The following is a 6,000-nucleotide window of genomic DNA, read 5'->3' on the forward strand; positions in this document are numbered from 1 at the left end:
CCTTTTTTGCTTCTGGACATTAGTTAAGTTTGAGGGGAAATAAAGAAGCAAAAAAAAGACAACCCAGCATGCCCTGCAACTTCCTTTGTGCGGCAACGTACCAAATAAGAGTCAGGTAAACTGGGGAATGATCAATTAGGGCCCTTTCACACTAGAGGGCTTTTTCGGCGGTTTAACGCCACGGCCGAAGTTGGCGTTTTCCAAGGTAAAATGAAAGTCCATAGACTTTCATTTTACCTTTCACATCTAACGCTGCGTTTTGGAGCGTTGCGTTTCAACGCTCCCAGGAGCTTTTTTGGGGCTGACCGCGGCGCTTCTCTTTACAATGGATAGTAATGTGTTGGCGTTAAAACGCCTGCAGCCAAAACGCAGCGTTTTAGCATTTTACCACTGCCTGTAGTGTGAAAGAGTCCTTATAAACAAGACAAGTAATAGAGATTTTAACTTTTGGATTGCCTGGTTAGCATCCTTATTACTTGTTGACCAGATAAAAATAAAGAATTGATTTTTGATTTTATGCCTGACAGTTACACTTTAAATAAAACTTATATTAAACACATACATAACATTTTTCATTTGCTACATGCTTAGGTGACACTCCTCGTGGTTTTTGAGACGCTTTGCATTCCAGAAATAGCTCAGAATACAGCAAACTGTTTCCCTTCCATCAGTGTGCACGCTGTCATCAGTGAAGGAAGACACACCCACTGGTAGCGTGTTCTCAAGGGACACCACAAAGCTAATGAACACATGACTGAGGCAGTATGTCAAACGGGAGAGGCTTCTTAGCTAAATGCATGTATTACAGGATTATACAGTAACTGTATCTCTACATGATTCAAAAACCAAAAATATACACATATATTGAGGAATGAATATTTATTATTCCATTTCTTACTGTAATCCAGGGATGCTGAGAAATGCAGCCAGGCATCTGTATTTTTTTTCCTCCTTTGGGAGTCACATGATCACACCTGAATTCCCTGTCCAGCAGCCAAATCCAGAGAGGAGAGGAATCAAGCTGCACTGGCAGCACATTTGGCCTATGAAACAGGTATTCAGACCAGCACGTTGCTTCTATAAAAGGCTTAGGTTTGCTTTGTTCAGCTATGTAGTTTGCAGTCCATAGATTCAATCATTTGCAGACAGGCATCCTGGTCTGCAGGCGGATAGGTCCTAGTGTTGGTGTTTGGGTGTAGGTTCATTATTAACACAATAACTTGGCAAATGTTTTTTCATATTTTAATTTCCTGCTAATTAAATATGTGCATACTAATTACACACGTAAGTATGTGCACAGTCATCTGACAGGAAGCAAAAGAGACTTTCATCTATTCAGAACATTTATACAGGAAACAGATACTGAAGCCAAACGCCAGCCACAATATGTACAGCACAAGCCAGCCTTTCATAACCACAATGTTAAGAGCACATGGAACTCTGTTATACGTTACTGGGGCAGAGGGGACTTATTTTATAGGAGACACACGATCTTTAAATGTGGGGTGAGAAAACTTACCTCCATATCACAATGCTTTTGATTGCTGTGCTCCTTATTTGAGCTGCACATTGTATTATAGTTTGCCCCCCCCCCCCAACTGCATGTTCAAGGTTCCCGTTATTGTGTCCGTTAATAATAGTGCTCATTATTTCAGTGCCCTTCTTTAATGTACAGCTTCAACGCTGAAGATTGGGCTCCGAAATTTGTTATAGTTGCTTGCCTAAATTCTGTATTTTCTCTACATCTCCCATAGGCCTGTCATCAGTTCTGGCCTCAAGCACATTCAGTTCTCTCCACAGCATGATAGTCATGTGACAGTCACAATGGGTGTATCCAGTGGAGGAACTTCAAAGGTTGAGGCTCCCAGACCAGAGGAGAAAACGACTAAAGACACACCTTTCATGCGCAGAGAGATTAGCACTACTGTCAGGCAACTTTTTTTTTTTTTAAAAAGGAATAAATCTGGCAGCCTTCATACCTCTCATTTCAGGTGTCCTTAAAGGACCAGATTCTTTTTTTTTGCCCAAGGTGATGTACTGTGACCATTGTGATTGGCTAACAGCGATCAAAGGGTCAGAAGCACAAATGAACTACACATTATGGGCAGACATTGACAGTTTCACCACAACACATCCCCCCCCCCCCCCCCCCAATCGCTATCCGGTGAACTCCTGGCTCAATTCATTCTGCCAAGTTCAAGAGATCGGCATAGCAATACGCTTACTGCACTGCGATAACGTAGGGGAACAGCAGAGATTACCTTCTGTACAATGTGTGATGTCCTCAGAGCACACAAGGTCAGTATTTGCCCATTGTAAAATATTTCCTCTCCCCCCCCCCCCCCCAGTTGCATGCTGAAATTTATCACAGGTGCAGACATCTTTACTACTGGTAGGTGCATCACTGTGGAATGTTTCCTATGTGTTCTGAAGTCAGCAAAAACACCCAGTCTCCCAGAGTGCACCGGGAGGCGGCTTTGTGACCTCATAGCCTAGGCTGTGACATCACTGGGAGGGGCCACATACCAATATACAGCTAGATATTATATATAGTTAGGCTGGGTTCACATTTGCATTAGCAGTCAGGATTTTCCAGACCGGATTCGGAACATATACTGTACAAACGGAACGGATGTTTGGCAATCCAATGATAGTCTATGGATGCGTACATACTCATCCATTCCACGCGGACCGGATACAGACTCCGGACACTTTTCCAACTTGCTCTATTTTTCACGTACTTCGGATCCGGCCGCCACACCCAGACCGGATCCTGACTGCACCATCCGCACAGCTGAAACCAATGAGAAACGGAAATGAGGCAACACACTGGCTATAAAAAATCTGGTCGTTCTACCCACATCCTATGCGTTTTCATGGGCCCAGCGTTTGAGGAGTGGAGCAGCAGTGACTTGTGGCTGGAGATATTTGGCAGCATGTCAGACGACGAGGTGAGGTCCTACACACCTGAGGACCTGATTCTACGGGTGCAGCAGCTACCTGCCTGGTGCACCCACCATCTCCTGCGAGGAGCATGCCTTCTTCCCACATAGTATAGGTAAAAATTCAAAAGGAGGCAATTCCCAGGTAAAATGAGTACAAAAACACTGGATCCATGGTCCAAACTGCAGTCTCTATATCCAAGGATGATCTCCACACGTCAGGTTGTCTCCAACAATGACCCCAGGGCTTCTGCTGACCTCCAAGACCCCAAGAATTTGTATAGTCTGTATCTCTTTAAAAACGGATAGCAACCGAATTACCTACTGATAAAAAACTGGATGCAAACGGAACGGATCCAGACCGGATCCTGAGTGCAACCGTACGCATCCAGTCCGGATGCGCACGGAACAGATACAGACATCTGTTCCGTCTTTTGCAAAAACGCAAGTGTGAACAGGGCCTTACAGAGTACCCAGTAAGCTCATGGTGAACCAGAACTCCTAGGAGTCTGTAAAGGGCTACAATGGACCAAAAAACCCTCTTAATAAATGTTAAAGAGACTCCGTAACAAAAGCTATTCTAATGTGTTCTGGCTTACTGCAGCACTTTGTACTATCACAGTCTCTGTAATAAATCAACTTATCTCTCTCTTGTCAGCCTGTGTCTGGAAGGCTGCCAAGTTCTTCAGTGTTGTGGTTCTGCTATGAACTTCCCCTTCCAGCCCCCTGTATGCACACTGCCTGTGTGTTATTTAGGATTAGAGCAGCTTCTCTCTTATCTTTTACAATCTGGATAAATCGTCCTCTGAGCTGGCTGGGCTTTCACATACTGAGGAAATTCAGACTAGGGCAAAGCTGTTTGCAGGAAGAAAAGAGCAGCCTGAAACTTTAGTGCATGAGAGATGCAGGGGGAAAGAAACACAAATGATCTCTTGAGATTCAAAAGGAAGGGTGTATACAGCCTGCTTGTGTATGGATGTATTTTCTATGTGTGGACATACTGTACATCAACCTACTTCCTGTTTTGGTTGCCATTTTGTTTGTTTATAAACAAACTTTTTAAAACTGTTTTTAACCACTTTTAATGCGGCTGGAAGCGGCGAAATTGTGACAGAGGGTAATAGGAGATATCCCCTAACGCACTGGTATGTTTACTTTTGTGTGATTTTAACAATACAGATTCTCTTTAAAGGATACCCAAAGTGAAGTGACATGATGAAATAGACATGAGTATGTACAGTGCCTAGCACACAACGATGCTGTTCCTTTTCTCTCTCTACCTGAAATAATTAAATATCAGGTATGTAAGTGGCTGACTCAGTCCTGACTCAGACCGGAAGTATCTGTAGTGTGACCTTCACTGATAAGAAATTCCCCTTTTTATCTCTTTCTTGATCTCAAAAGCCATTTTCTGCTAGGAAAGTTTTTTATAGTTGGAATTTCTTATCCGTGAGGGTCACACTGTAATCACTTCCTGTCTGAGTCTGGACTGAGTCAGCCACTTACATACGTGATATTTAACTCTTTCAGGCAGAGAAAGAAAAAAAGAACACAGCATCGTTATTTGTGTGCTTGGCACTGTACATACACTTGTCTCTCACAGGGCTGTGGAGTCGGAGAGACGGGGCAATTTTGGGTGCCTGAAGTCAGAGTTGGGAAAAAATGCTCCAACTCCTAATAAATTAAACTGTAATTAAAATAGAAAATATAAAATGTTTTATTTCTCAGATAATAGTCATAAATAATTTATACATACAGTAATAGCTGTGCTTAGTCCACAAAAATGAAATAAACCAATCAAAATTAGTTACTTGTGCTGCTTCAATAAAGCAGTCCCCGTATTTTTAAAGTCAGATATACACATCTGATTGTGACTGTATATATGATGTGTACACCGGAATCTCTTATATATACTAAATAACATCTATGCTGTAAGTATAAAGCCTGATGTGTAGCCGTGTCACTAATAGAGATGGTCAATGAGATGGAAATAATTCTGCGTTGATTCTTATTTATGCAAATGTACGCACTCTCTTCGCTCATAAAATCAAATAATTTGATATGTTGTTAAAATTTGGTTTAGTAACTACAAATTAAATGGTACCTGAGAAGGATGAAAAGAAAAGTTTTATACATACCAGGGGCTTCCTCCAGCCCCCTTCAGGGTAATCAGTCCCTCGCTGTCCTCCTCCACTACCCGGATCTTCTGCTATGAGTCCTGGTAATTCAGCCAGTCAGCTCAGTCCGGACGCATGCCGCTTCCACAGCCAGGAGCGTTCTGCACAATAGTGCTGCACAGGTGTAGTACGCTCCCAGCGGCAGAGTGTGTGCATGCGCACTACGCCAGACTGGCTCAAGTACCTGGACTCATAGCAGAAGATCCAGGTGGCGGAGGAGGACAGCGAGGGACTGATTAGCCTGAAGGCGGCTGGAGGAAGCCCCAGGTATGTATAAAACTTGAATTTCATCTGTCTCAGGTTTACTTTGTTACACAGTAGTACTATACTCTACATATGCACTCCCCACAGAGCTGCAGGGAATCCACTAAGAATGCTGTGCACATTGAACACAGAGGTGTTGTCTGTCACCCATAAACCTTGTTCAGATTGTGCATGAAGAATGTGTAATAGAGGAAGAATCTCCTCATTCCCCTGCAGAGTACCTGCACATCATTCTTACATGTACCCACACTTACATTGCCTAGGGCCTGATAGATGTTCTTTGTTCCGGCCTGTACCTTTTACAAGTACTCTTACCAAGGACTAGTTTTAGTCTATGACTAAAGGGAATAAATATGGCAGTCTCCATATCCTTCTCACTTCAGTTGTCTTTTAAAATTCCTAAGCGTTGGCAGTTAAGAGACAAATTTCATGTTACATACTTTCAATCAACAAGATTGTAATATGCAAATTAGAGGAGTCGGAGGAATCCTAAACTGAGGAGTCGGAGGATTTTTGTACCGACTCCACGGCCCTGCATCTCATGTCACTTCGGGTATCCGAAGTTTTCCTTCTTAAAAAAGAAGGTATTTGCGATAATTCAGTCCTCAAAACCAGGT

The sequence above is a fragment of the Hyperolius riggenbachi genome, chromosome 8 (genome assembly GCF_040937935.1).
Source record: "Hyperolius riggenbachi isolate aHypRig1 chromosome 8, aHypRig1.pri, whole genome shotgun sequence".
Classification (NCBI taxonomy): domain Eukaryota; kingdom Metazoa; phylum Chordata; class Amphibia; order Anura; family Hyperoliidae; genus Hyperolius; species Hyperolius riggenbachi.